Genomic DNA, 15,280 nt, shown 5'->3' with positions numbered 1-15,280 from the left:
CGTGCTGTTGTCCCTATCTTTCCAGAGACTTCCATTCCAGAAAAGAATTAGCTCTCATCATTGAACGCAAGACAGCTCTGTTCATCCCTCCATTCCTTAAAGAATGGCTTCGTGAAGTTATCAACAGCTACGGTAATTAATAAGTATTCTGAGACACCTAGTTTCTGTCAAGAGTCCATATTCAAGTCATCTACATATGGATAAAAATTATACGAAACGTTACGAGGCAAAATAATTACTGTGTAACATTATATACGACAGATATATTAATACTACACAAGTTTAAAGAAGGTTCCCCAATATCAAATACATAACTGTTTCCAGCTGCACCAAGTACGTGAAATATATAAGAATCGGCTATACGTAAAGACATAAAATACGTGCTTACATACATACCTATACACGTCATACATAAACACAACTGTTACGCGTACCTGTCAAATAAACATTTGTCATGAGTTGTCCTTCCTCTTTCCTCAAGTATAGGCCATTTACTGCTACGGTCTCTTCTTATCTCTATTACCTATTTTTGTGACTAGGAATCCTGCATACTTGGATTCCCTAGGCAAACAAACCACTCGTATTGGTTCAAATGGTTCAAATGGCTCTGAGCACTATGGGACTCAACTGCTGTGGTCATCAGTCCCCTAGAACTTAGAACTAATGAAACCTAACTAACCTAAGGACATCACACACATCCATGCCCGAGGCAGGATTCGAACCTGCGACCGTAGCGGTCTTGCGGTTCCAGACTGCAGCGCCTTTAACCGCACGGCCACTTCGGCCGGCCCACTCGTATTCAAATGGCTCTGAGCACTATGGGACTTAACTTCTGAAGTCATCAGACCCGTAGAACTTAAAACTGCTCAAACCTAACTAACCTAAGGACGTCACACACATTCATGCCCGAGGCAGGATTCGAACTGGCGCCCGTAGCAGCAGCGCGGTTCCGGACTGAAGCGTCTAGAACTACTCGCATTAATGAAATTTTTTATAACAAGTACAAATACGCTACTGGCCATTATAATTGCTACACCACGAAGATGACGTGCTACAGACGCGAAATTTAACCGACAGGATGAAGATGCTGTGATATGCAAATGATTAGCTTTTCAGAGCATTCACACAAGGTTGGCGCCGGTGGAGACACCTACAACGTGCTGACATGAGGAAAGTTTCCAACCGATTTCTCATACACAAACAGCAGTTGACCGGCGTTGCCTAGTGAAACGTTGTTGTGATGCCTCGTGTAAGGAGGAGAAATGCGTGTCATCACGTTTCCGACTTTGGTAAAGGTCGGATTGTATCCTATCGCGATTGCGGTTTATCGTATCACGACATTGCCGCTCGCGTTGGTCGAGAGCCAATGACTGTTAGCAGAATATGGAATGGGTTGGTTCAGGAGTGCAATACGGAACGCAGTGCTGGATCCCAACGGCCTCGTATCACTAGCAGTCGAGGTGACAATCATCTTATCCGCATGGCTGTAACGGATCGTGCGGCCACGTCTCGATCCCTGAGTCAACAGATGGGGATTTTTGCAAGACAACAACCATCTGCACGAACAGTTCGACGAAGTTTGCAGCAGCATGGACTATCAGCTCGGAGACCATGCTTGCGATTACCGTTGACGCTGCATCACAGACAGGAGCGCCTACGATGGTGTACTCAACGACGAACCTGGGTGCATGAATGGCAAAACGTAATTTTTTCGGATGAATCCAGGTTCTGTTCACAGCATCATGATGGTCGCATCCATGTTTGGCAACATTGTGGTGAACGCACATTGGAAGCGTGTATACGTCATCGCCATACTGGCATATCACCTGGCATAATGGTATGGGGTGCCATTGGTTACACGTCTCGGTCACCTCTTGTTCGCATTGACGGCACTTTGAACAGCGACGTTACTTTTCAGATGTGTTACGACCCGTGGCTCTACCCTTCATTCGATCCCTGCGAAAACCTACATTTCAGCAGGATAATGCATGACCGCATGTTGCAGGACCTGTACGGGCCTTACTGGATACAGAAAATGTTCTACTGCTGCCCTAGCCAGCACTTTCTCCAGATCTCTCACGAATTGAAAACCTCTGGTCAATGGTGGCCGAGCAACTGGCTCATCACAATACGCCAGTCACTACTCTTGATGAACTGTGGTATCGTGTTGAAGCTGCATGGGCAGCTGTACCTGTACACGCCATCCAAGCTCTGTTTGACTCAATTCCTAGGCGTATCAAGGCCGTTGTTACGGCCAGACGTGTTTGTTCTGGGTACTGACTTCTCAGGATCTACGCACCCAAATTGCGTGAAAATGCAATCACATGTGAGTTCTAGTATAATATATTTGTCCAATGAATACCCGTTCATCATCTGCATTTCTTCTTGATGTATCAATTTTAATGGCCAGTTGTGTACTTAACTTCGATGATGAGCCGCAAGCAAAAGGCGACATGCAAAATAATCAGTCTTCTTCAGAAGAGACAAACACAAGTCTGTGATACATAGAGATTGCTAATGATAGAGGCTACGATGCATCGGCTAACGAAGTCACTAACGTTGAAGCTGCTATCGAAATGGCTGCCACCGGTCTGACACGGCGCTTATGCTCTCTTCACGTAGGGGCCGCTGCTGTCACGTTGTCGTCCTGGATGGAGGCCGGTCAGCGTGCGATTGGCTGACCTCATCTCAAAGCCATGTCTTCTCTGTCGTTCCGGACTGGCGTGCCAGAGCTGACTTTAGGCGATAACACCTATAGTTATTTCATTTTGAATCTCCACATTTTTCTACATCTAATTATTGTCACTTTCCCTATTGCTCCATAATTCATTAGGTTTTAGGCATTCTTCTTCGACTCATTCTTGTCACATGATTTCTCCATTTATCTTTATACACTACGACCTGTTCATTTACGCTTATGAGTCATAGTTCTTGACTGATTGTTGAATTCCTTATCAGATTGTCTAAAATAAGCTGTCATTCTTGAAAATCTCATTTCCACGTCTTGCATTTTTCGTTCATTTCCACTTGTTATTTTGTTTTTGTACAGGTCTCACTGCCACGAATGCCAATGGTAAAGCCATTTTTTTGATAACCTTATTAGGGTTTCTTTTCTCATCTGTTTCTTAAATGTACTTTAATTTTTTTATGTAAGTATTTTTCGTTTGTGAAGTCGAATTCATTGATTTTCTCTATTCTGGCTTCATTTCTTTTTGTTGTGACCATGTCTTCACCTTTAAACGTCATTACTTTCACTTTTTGGTTCGAAATTTTAAATTGTAGATCGGGGTCGTTATATTTCATATATAAAACATTTGTATCCTCGCGTCAGCTGTAATAAGGTGGTCATTGGCAAACAGCGTTGTCATCGGATAATTTCGTTTATTAAATTTATGGGTGTAAAACAGTATTTCTTTTCGTCATTGTCTCAGCGTATCTTCAACACAGATCAGTCCCCAGTCCCCAATTGGAATAATTAACAGTCGCTTACAAGGTTAAGCCTGTCTGGCCAAAGTCTTAACACAAAATGACGACTGAACCGTTGTATTAGTTTTCCTTAAGAGTGCAGCGATATTCTTTACAGGTTAGCATCTCCAGAAACACATAGATCTTCGATCGTAAATTTATCTGAAACTTTAAACCACAACATCCAAGCTCTCGATTGTGAACGATAAAAAGAGTAACATTAAGAAAAAAAGGAAGCTACATAGAGTGTCAAAACTTAAAATGTTCTTGCTAATCTTAGACTTGACTAGTGTTATCTCGAGGTGCAAATTAGCTCACTTTTTACCAGTATTCTTTTGCATGTTATGCAGGCGGTTCATTGAGCTATATCCTCGTCTAAAGTTGGGATTGACCCTCCTTTTTATCGCAATGTTTCCAGGAGAGGCCGAAATTCCTTTTTCCTCCAGTACGCGCGGAGACTGTTCCCTTGTCCCTCCACAGCCGGAAAAAAAAACTAAATGAGGGAATTACCAGGAATAAACTACAAGTACTGCCAGAGCTTTGCTGCACACACAAATGAGACGTACTGTGCCTCCATGAAACGCACCGAGGAGGAGGGAGGAGGAGGTTACGTCCCGTCGACAACGAGGTCATTAAAGACGGAGCGAAAGCTCGTATTAGGCAAGAATGGGAAAGGAAATCGGCTGTGCCCTTTGTCAAAGTAACCATCTCGGCATTTGCCTGAAGTAATTTCGGGAAATCACGAAAACCTACATCAGAATGGCCACACGAAGGTTTGAAGCGTTGCCCTCCCGAATGCAAATGCAGTGTGCTAACCATTGCGCCACCTCGCTTGGTAAAACACTCCGAGACAAAGGAGAAACAAGACTACAAATTGAGGGAATGCGTTTAGCCATGCGAACTCCACACTATAATATACGGCAACGCAATCTTCACAAAATATCGACAGGCAGGTGCAAATGCAACAATACCGAGCTACTGACAGTCGAATGCAGCACCTTCACCGTGTCATGTGTGTACAAATCGCCTGAGGAGGTCATCATCAACATCAGTTATCTGCTATATTAGCAGGTCCTTTGCCTCTGCATTTTCTGCGATCCATTGCTTCCTTCTTAAGGCTGCTGTATGTTGTTACCGCTTATCATGTCATCCAGTATCTGGAATCTCTTCCTTCCTCGCTTCCTTTTCCCTTCTACATAACCTTCTAAAACTGTTTTTATCAGTCCGTCATTCTTTCTTAATATATGCCGAATCCAATTTCTTTTTCTTCTCTTTATTACATCTAGCAACTGTCTTTTCTCTCCCACTCTTCTCAGTACCTCTTCATTTTTTACTCTGTCCATCCAACTTATTCTTTCCATCCTCCGCCATGTCCGGATCTCAAAAGCCTCCAGCCCTTCTCTGCTTTCTTCCTCATAGTCCATGTTTCAGCGCCATATAGAACAACACTCCATACAAGACATTTTATGAGTCTCTTCCTGAGTTCTCTGTCCAGACCGCTGCAGAAAATTCTCCTTTTCTTATAAAACGCCTCTTTTGCCATTGCTATTCTTGTTTTAATTTCTGTGGTGCACTTCCAGTCGGTATCTGTCCTGCTTCCAAGATACTTAAAATTTTGCTCCTGTTCTAGTATTTCTCCATTCACCATAATTTTTATTTCCTTATTTCCTCCTAGTGCCAATACTTTTGTTTTATTTTTGTTAATTTTCATTCCATATTTTTTCCGTTAGTTTCAATGGTGCCCACCAAATCCTGTAATTCATTTTCCCCTGTGGCTAGAAGGACCATGACATCAGCAAACCTCAAACACCCTACTCTTCTTCCTCCAATTTCTACGCCTTTGTCATCTAATGAACATTGGTCAATCATATTTTCCAAGTAGAGGTCGAGGAGGTCAGTCAGACAATAATGCAAAATTTCTATAACAGACTTTAATTATCAGAGCGCAAGGTAGAGCTACAAAGAAACGGATGACAACGACCACAATAGGAACAATGGGCAGATTTACGGTGCTCTTTTGGTAGAAAAATATGGAAGCACGATTACAACCCTGACAACTGCTTCTCCAGTGCAAACGTGCTCTACCGATGCCTATTAGACCAACAAAAATACGATTCTGCAACTTAAAAAGACCAGGAGGCTGGAGTTTATTGAAAATTTCGACGAAAAATTAAGTAAACTCAATCCATTACGTGCCGGCCGCGGTGGCCGAGCGGTTCTAAGCGCTTCAATCTGGAACCACGCGGCTGCTGCGGTCGCAGGTTCGAATCCTGCCTGGGGCATGAATGTGTGTGATGTCCTTAGGTTAGTCAGGTTTAAGTAGTTCTAAGTTCTAGGGGACTGATGACCTCAGATGTTAAGTCCCATAGTGCTTAGAGCCATTAGGACAATCCATTACGAGACAACTACAGAAGATCCGTACCAATTCTCCAAAATACTTCCAGAGATACATATTCTGGGAGGCTGCAGTCAATATTTTATCCCAGGCCTCACAGATGAATCAAAGGAAGAAAGACAGTAGAAGTGGATTTAAATCTTGGAAGGACAACCTGGTGCAGTAAAACGGCCTCTAACGTAGTCAGAAACTCAATTGTGGTACTAAGGGAATCAAACAACAGTAAAAAGTATCACCCAACCATGGTGTCTACCAACTTCTCCTAAATGAAGATCAAACAAAACTTCTAAATCAATAGACGACAACAGAAAGCACCTAATATCTTTGTTGTGCCATTTGCCTTAAAAGAACTCAACCTTGGACTGAACTCAATAAAAAATGAAAAATTAGATAGGGTTGGTGACGTATGTGTGGGACAGGTAAAGCAGTTTCGAGTTGGAGCCAAACGGTGGATCGTGGACCTTACAAATCACTGCCTCAAAACTTGCAAGGTCTCACAGTTACGTAGAAAAACCAAGTCAGTATCACTGTTAAAGCCAGGGACAGACGCAGACCGATGAACTATTGCCCGATATCCTCCGTGTGTCTCCCACACAATCTTTATGAACTATTGATACTGAACAGCACAGCGGTCATTGCGAATTCAAAGCTCCTGCGGTAACATGTCGGTTTCAGACCTGGAAAAACCTTCCACCAGCCAAACCAGGAAGGATATGAAAATAGACAAATAACTGGACTAGCCTTGGTTGACATAAGCTCTGCACTCGGCACAGTGACCCATGAATCGCACATAAAAAATTGTCTGACTCACTTCAAGATTACCAAATTGTAAAAGTCACCAAATTCCTGCTACAGAAGACAATGAACTATGTGACGCTGGAGGGCAGAAAGAGACGATGGCTTCTGTAGAAAATGGGGTCACCCAGGGCAGTGTCTCGGCTCCCCTCCTATTCGACCTGTATACCAACGACCAACAAATAGGAAATTGCTCGAGTCACTTCCTTACGACGACAATATGGCCATCATGACACACGGAAAGAGTTTGAGAGGGTAGAAAAAAACCTGGAACGTGCTCTAACCATCCTGTCAGAGTATTACCAGAAAAATTCCCTCAAACTAAATCCTCCAAAGACACAGTGCCTTCCATGTTCGCACAAAATAGGCAAGGCGTATACTGAATGTAACCTGGAATGGTATCACCCTGGAATTCAGATAAATCAACATACATGCGTGCCGTACTGGACCGATCACTGAGTACAAGCATCACTGTGAGAGAATACGTCATAAAGTCGTAGCCAGAAATAACGTACTGATGAAATTAGCGGGCAGCAGCTGAGCCTTTCGACGAAAGGTGCTGAAAACCATACCCCAGTCACTATCCTTTTCCACAGCAGAACATGCTTTTTCGATGTTGTCCAGATCTATATATCAGAAAGGTCAAATTAATCTTAAATTAAACATGCTGCAAGGAGTGTGTCAGAGTGTGTCAGAACCCTCCATTATATTGAAAACAATATAATCAACTTAATGCTATTCTTTGCACTGTGTAAGCACACAGCTATCGACCTGAGGGCGAAACATTGGAACGCGATTCTAAACATTGTTGTGAGACGAGGTCTGTCTGCGAGAGTGGAGACGGAAGACGTGTCACGCTACCCGCACGTCGGTGATGGCACATCTTACCACACTCAAGCCCTGATTTCATTTATATAGCCAGGAGAGATTTAGGTAGCTTAACCACGCTTGAAGACGGAATTCAAAGAAAAACTCTCAAGCATAGCTTAAAGCACAATTGCAGGCTTAGGCACCTGATTGCTACTCCGAGTTTGCAATAATCTCTTGTTTTGCTTCTCAGTTAAAGAAGCCTGTTTATCTTCCAAATAACAATAACTGTCCTCCACATCAGTTAATAAATATGCTGTGGTTATTAAATGTTAATGTAACTTTGAAATTGAAATAATTGGTTAATCTACCACTCATCCATTAGTGATACCTATGTATTATTATTGCCATTATGTTTTAGTGGTTTTGCAAGATACCTCGTGTGGGAGGGAGAAAGAGATGTGAATTTATTTAGATTCTATAAATGAAATGCAAGGAGTGCTGTTCAACATATAAGTGGTTTATTCAGTGAAATTGCATTAAACTTCATATGCAATAATTATTGAAATTTTGTCAAATTCATTAAACATTCACTCATAAATTATTCAAATAATGATAAACAAAAATAAAAAAGTATCACCAGATACTGTAGAAAGTGTCAAAAAAAAAAAAAAAAAAAAAGAAAAACGAGAGAAAACAACAAATAGGATTGAATTGACACCAAGAGCTCACAACAAGTGAATTATATAAGGTGCCTGCCCTGGTATTTGCCTTTTAACATGAGCATTGTATGACTTCATTCTAATTTAACATATAAATAAAATTACACGAGATGGGTTGACCTGGTGTAATAAATGAGAAAGGAATTAAAAAAAAAAAGCTGAACATATGACACTCTTAGCGGGCAAACGGTGAATATTGTGCCTTGCGTCTTTATGAGCATCTAGCACATTGCAAAGAAATTGAAGAATGCGCAGCTAGGAAAGCAGGCGTTTTCTGTATTACCATGTTCATAGCGTGGTCGATGTGGCGGTGGAGTCTGCTGACTGCGTGCGGCTGCATCAAGACTCTGCCGGTGACGTAGTTGATAGCGTCTAACATGCCCTACGCTGAAAATAGTGACCGAAACCTGCTACTGGAAGTTATCATTACTGGACGACGGTATGCGTCCATCTGCAAGTGCAAACCTACGTGAAACTGCGTTAAACAAAGCTCAAAACTGTTCTAACAGCACTACCGTCATCGGACATGTAGTAAATCAAAATGTGATCCTGAGTTAAGCTCTCGATAACACGCACAGTGAGTGAAGCTCGCCTACTTGGATCTAACAAACTTCGCTCTCTACGCTGTTTGCGACGAATGCAAAGTGCATTGTCTCATGACAAGCGATAAGAGAATCGTTGTTTATCGGAAGCAGTCAAGAGTGAACTCCTGCCTCCTCAGAGGCTAAATTCGGAATGCCAAATACTAGTGTGCTCCTCGCACCTGGAGAGAGAGAGAGCCGCTCCCCTCCAGCGTCTTGTCTCCGCCCTTCCGCAAATTACGTAGCTCGTTCTATTTTTCAAAGCGAACATTACATTCTCGCTAATGATGAGGTACCTTTCAAAATTTCTTCCCTCCTTGCCGTCGCATTCCGCGAGGAAAAGAGAGCGATGCCCTGTGTGAGACAGAGTATACAAATAAACCAAGACGTCTCCCTTTAAGTATTGCCGCTACGTTCCCAGGTATTCTGCTCGCGGTAAACGGCCAAAATTGCTCGGGCCACTTGAGATTCTTGGACACCCAATTCGTGCTGTTGCTATTCAACTCGTCGCTCTGTCCGCGTTACCTAGAATAGTGACAAAACGGTTTTTCGCTCTAAGTTTCTAGTTTCTGCTGCCTCGGGCACACGTGCGAATGTTTACGGCTTCCCCTGGCAGCGTGTTGTCGTATGCAGCTGCGACGGATTTTTACGTGCCTGTGTGCGATGCACCAATTGCGGCGGATTATACGTTGCTGCTGCAATGCAATTTCTTTTATAATTTTTGTTCACCTACCTCTTTACAGCGGTAGATCTTCGCACGTAAACTCCAGACTGCAGCTACTTACGAGATCACAGAAAAGCAGTGTTGAGGAAACTGTAACCTCATAGCTACACGCCGGAGGCCGCTATAAGTAAAATTTGCTGAAAATTGTCTATGTACTTTAAAGAAATGATTCGGAAAGGGGATGTCACTTGTACTTTAAACATGAAGCTCAAATTTAAACCTTAATAGATCTTTATTGCCGTTAAGCAAGATCATCAGCCCACATTTACGAAAATTACTAGAGTTTCTGCTCACAGTTATCACCATACCTAAAACAGCCAGAACTTTTACCTTCCCAAATTCCGAATCCAATAACTAGTGACACAGTCAATGATCGGCCAGTTACTTCTGCACACGATATTCATGGTTGTCTTTAGTAAAAGTTTATGCTCGCCATAAAATACTCAGTAAGAATATACTCAGTACTGCCACTCGCGATTTTCGTCGGAACGAATTATCACAGCACTCTAAAGTTTTCATAAACAGTTTCTGGTCACTACCAGATACCATTAACACTGGACCATAACGCTGAAGTCATCCCAAGACTTCATCTTACACATAATGCGAAAAGTCACATTGCAGCCCACATACATTCTGAAGTAAAGCTTTTAATAGACAAATGGGCGATCGCGCACTAGTTGCGACGCCACACAGCGTCTTCGCCACAGTGTTATGCAGGTTACATTCCGTTTACTGATAGCTCAGGTTGCTAATCAAGTCTATTTTTACAGACGAACATAGGCAATATTGGTTGCAGGTACTTTACATATTGGTTGCAGATACGTTACAATGCTGATTAATTACTGGCTATTTGAAACCCTCATCGCTCGATAAACTATACAAAGCGGTCTTTTTAGTGACCCCCAGTTTTCAAATATGTATATCTTTGATCAATGCCATTCCTTGTTTGGAGCTACCTGAGACCTGGAAGACTTAAATGTCGCAAGAGATTATTGACCAAAGAAGTCACGTAGCCCCAAAACTTCTATCCTGATCTACAGCGGTGGATATCTTAGCCCGAAAATTTGTAGTGCACTGTAAAGCACCAGAAAGTATGTAGCACTAGTGAAGACAAACCGTAGTAAGTGCGGCCTTGTTGATGAATATGACAACAGACGGAGTTGTGGCTAATATCGGAACACTGAGCAACTCCTGGCTGCTCTTAGCTACCTCAGAAAATGTACTCTCGACGAACTAGGGCAGGAATGAAGTGAAGCATGTGATGTAGCCCAATTTTGGGCTGAAAGACTCTGATCTTTGAACATGAAAAAGTGAAGTAAGTTAACATTAGGTAGTTAATTTCTGGTCTTTGAAAGTCTTTTTTTTTCGGCTCGCAGTAATTTCAGTGAATTTTTGGCTTTTAATGGAGAGAATGCTGGCTGATTAACAGTTTCTTTATGAAACTTCCTGGCAGATTAAAACTGTGTGCCCGACCGAGACTCGAACTCGGGACCTTTGCCTTTCGCGGGCAAGTGCTCTACCAACTGAGCTACCGAAGCACGACTCACGCCCGGTACTCACAGCTTTACTTCTCCCAGTACCTCGTCTCCTACCTTCCAAACTTTACAGAAGCTCTCCTGCGAACCTTGCAGAACTAGCACTCCTGAAAGCGGAGACATGGCTTAGCCACAGCCTGGGGGATGTTTCCAGAATGAGATTTTCACTCTGCAGTGGAGTGTGCGCTGATATGAAACTTCCTGGCAGATTAAAACTGTGTGCCCGACCGAGACTCGAACTCTTCATCTCCCAGTAACACTTGCACCCAACGTCGTCAGTTATTTGTTGGATATATTCCACTAGGCGCGCAGTCCGGAACCGCGCGACTGCTACGGTCGCAGGTTCGAATCCTGCCTCGGGCATGGATGTGTGTGATGTCCTTAGTTTAGTTAGGTTTAGGTAGTTCTAAGTTCTAGGGGACTGATGACCACAGATGTTAAGTCCCATAGTGCTCAGAACCATTTGAACCATTTTGATATATTCCAGTCTTTGTCTTCCAGTACTGTTTTTATCCTCTGTAGCTCCATCAAGTACAAGGAAGACATTCCGATGTTATTATATACATACAACTGAATTTAGTCATGATCACTTGTGTCTTACCGCATATGTCACTGACATAAAAAACCAATTATAAGCCGATGACGGCTACTGTACCTCTCGAATCAGTACGTCTGCCATTATAACTCAATATTTAGCAAGTTCCATTGGTATTATTTTTTCTCCATCTTTAGCAGCTTTCCTGAATAAAGTGTCACTTCTAGAACTTTTTCTCAACTTTGTACCTCGCATGGCTTTATGGTCTTCATCTGAAAGTGATTTTATTCTTGTTAAATAGCGGGGTTTCTTATCATCTTTGGAACGACAAAACGTTCAACGAAATCTTAGAATATATACACTCCTGGAAATGGAAAAAAGAACACATTGACACCAGTGTGTCAGACCCACCATACTTGCTCCGGACACTGCGAGAGGGCTGTACAAGCAATGATCACACGCACGGCACAGCGGACACACCAGGAACCGCGGTGTTGGCCGTCGAATGGCGCTAGCTGCGCAGCATTTGTGCACCGCCGCCGTCAGTGTCAGCCAGTTTGCCGTGGCATACGGGGCTCCATCGCAGTCTTTAACACTGGTAGCATGCCGCGACAGCGTGGACGTGAACCGTATGTGCAGTTGACGGACTTTGAGCGAGGGCGTATAGTGGGCATGCGGGAGGCCGGGTGGACGTACCGCCGAATTGCTCAACACGTGGGGCGTGAGGTCTCCACAGTACATCGATGTTGTCGCCAGTGGTCGGCGGAAAGTGCACGTGCCCGTCGACCTGGGACCGGACCGCAGCGACGCACGGATGCACGCCAAGACCGTAGGATCCTACGCAGTGCCGTAGGGGACCGCACCGCCACTTCCCAGCAAATTAGGGACGCTGTTGCTCCTGGGGTATCGGCGAGGACCATTCGCAACCGTCTCCATGAAGCTGGGCTACGGTCCCGCACACCGTTAGGCCGTCTTCCGCTCACGCCCCAACATCGTGCAGCCCGCCTCCAGTGGTGTCGCGACAGGCGTGAATGGAGGGACGAATGGAGACGTGTCGTCTTCAGCGATGAGAGTCGCTTCTGCCTTGGTGTCAATGATGGTCGTATGCGTGTTTGGCGCCGTGCCGGTGAGCGCCACAATCAGGACTGCATACGACCGAGGCACACTGGGCCAACACCCGGCTTCATGGTGTGGGGAGCGATCTCCTACACTGGCCGTACACCACTGGTGATCGTCGAGGGGACACTGAATAGTGCACGGTACATCCAAACCGTCATCGAACCCATCGTTCTACCATTCCTAGACCGGCAAGGGAACTTGCTGTCCCAACAGGACGATGCACGTCCGCATGTATCCCGTGCCACCCAACGTGCTCTAGAAGGTGTAAGTCAACTACCCTGGCCAGCAAGATCTCCGGGTCTGTCCCCCATTGAGCATGTTTGGGACTGGATGAAGCGTCGTCTCACGCGGTCTGCACGTCCAGCACGAACGCTGGTCCAACTGAGGCGCCAGGTGGAAATGGCATGGCAAGACGTTCCACAGGACTACATCCAGCATCTCTACGATCGTCTCCATGGGAGAATAGCAGCCTGCATTGCTGCGAAAGGTGGATATACACTGTACTAGTGCCGACATTGTGCATGCTCTGTTGCCTGTGTCTATGTGCCTGTGGTTCTGTCAGTGTGATCATGTGATGTATCTGACCCCAGGAATGTGTCAATAAAATTTCCCCTTCCTGGGACAATGAATTCACGGTGTTCTTATTTCAATTTCCAGGAGTGTACTAAGATGGTATCTGTTCTTTCGGACATGTCCGAAAGAACAGATACCATCTTAGTATATATATAGTTAAGGCTCACCGGCCACTTGACCATCTTCTTCCTCTGTGCGAATGCACAAACAGTGCCCGAATTCTTACGGGAATCGGCAACGCGCCGCGAGTAACGAGTATAATGGGCGGGGACACTACGAATGTAGTGCGGGACAATACGTTGAGAATGTGAGTTTCGCGGGGGGCGTGTCAGAGATAAATCCCTGCAGTCACGTTATTCTCTTTGTCCTCGGTGGCTCGGTTGGATAGAGCGTCTGCCATGTAAGCAGGAGATCCCGGGTTCGAGTCCCGGTCAGGGCACACATTTTCATCTGTCCCCGTTGACGTATGTCAACGACTGTAAGCAGGTAAGGGTGTTCATTTAATTGTAAATCTTAGAATGTTCGTATCGTTTTCGCTCTGCACCTAACAGACAGAAAATTTTTGAACCATTGGTTGATCTTATTGCATCATTTATCTGCTCGCAGGTTTTGGCTTAAAACCTGACGTCTTATGATGACTCTGTAAACTGAATGCCAGTTCAGCAAAGGTGGGAGAAAATGAAACGCATTTACAGGATTTAGATTTCATTGTTGTAACGCCAATTTCGTGAAAGAAGCACTCACACAGCGACTTCCTTCTTTTCGCAGGTGCTGTACCAAGGGACGCCCACACCAGTCGGTATTAAGTACCGCAAAATTCGCCTCGACCGGCGCGGTCGGCTAATGCACCCTCGGAACACCGTAGTTTCAATGCGCTATGCAACGTGGGTCCCGAAGGGGGTGGCGAGAGAAGAGGAAGGGGAGGAGAAGGAGCAACCAGCGGAAGTTCCGGCGGAGCGCGAACAAGAGGTGAAAGATACCGCCACGAGAGAGGTGGATCTGACGGCGAGCAGGCAGGGCCAAGAGGTTCCCACGGAGAAATCTGCCACGGTTGTCTCGGAGACGGGTAGCGCTGGCGAGCCCAAGCCACTGGCCATCCTCACCCCCTTGTGACCTCATTCTGTACCTGATACAATTTAACGAAATTCCTCATTCTGGTCATCCATGACTTTCAGTAAATTTATATATTACGTGTCTTGTACCGTTTACGTATTCTCGCCTGTAAACAAAAGCTAAGGTGGCAGTTATAACTCAGTAGGTTTTTCTTAAGCCATCGTACCGTATTGCACTGGTTTCTTGAAATAAAGGATGAAGAGAGAATCAGCAAACTTCTTAATGATTTTAGCACACTTCAATATACACTGAGGTAACAAAAGTCATACGATAGCGATATGCGCATATACAGATGGCTGTAGTATCGCTTATACCGGGTTTAAAAGAGCAGCGCATTGTCGGACAGTCGTTGGTACTCAGTCGAATCATGTGGACCGGTTTCTGGCGTGATTACGGCCGCACGAGAATTAACAGACTTTGAACGCGGAATGATAGTTGGAGCTAGACGTGTGCGACATCCACCTCGGAAATTTCATATTCCGAGATTCAGATCGTCAAGTGTGTGCCGAGAATACCAAATTTCAGGCATTACATCTCACCACGGACAACGCAGTGGCCAACGGCCGTATCACAACGACCGAGAGCGTCGGCATTGTCGGTGATAACAGACAAGCAGTACTGTGTGATATAACCGCAGAGATCAATGTTGGACGTACGACTAACGTATACGATAGGATAGGGCCGCCTTATATGGTGTTAGCGAGCTATGGCAGCCGGCGGCCGACGCGAGTACCATTGCTAACAGCACGACATCGCCTACAGCGCCTCTCCTGGGCTCTTGATGATATTGGATGGACCTTAGACGACTGGAAAACTGTGGTCTGGTTCAAAAATGGTTCAAATGGCTCTGAGCACTATGGGACTTAACTTCTGAGGTCATCAGTCCCCAGAGCGTAGAACTACTTAAACCTAACTA

The 15,280-nt window shown here is 44.7% G+C and overlaps 1 non-coding gene across 1 annotated transcript; it reads left to right on the top strand.

Annotated features, from left to right (window-relative positions):
• The first annotated feature begins 13,615 nt into the window (after positions 1 to 13,615).
• On the top strand, positions 13,616 to 13,690 carry Trnat-ugu. Its single transcript has one exon. It is a non-coding gene; the product is annotated as a tRNA-Thr (tRNA).
• Positions 13,691 to 15,280: the final 1,590 nt, after the last annotated feature.

This window comes from Schistocerca piceifrons, chromosome 4, assembly GCF_021461385.2.
Source record: "Schistocerca piceifrons isolate TAMUIC-IGC-003096 chromosome 4, iqSchPice1.1, whole genome shotgun sequence".
Classification (NCBI taxonomy): domain Eukaryota; kingdom Metazoa; phylum Arthropoda; class Insecta; order Orthoptera; family Acrididae; genus Schistocerca; species Schistocerca piceifrons.
The sequence above is the reverse complement of the archived record's forward strand: the minus strand, read 5'-3'. Positions and strand labels throughout refer to the sequence as shown.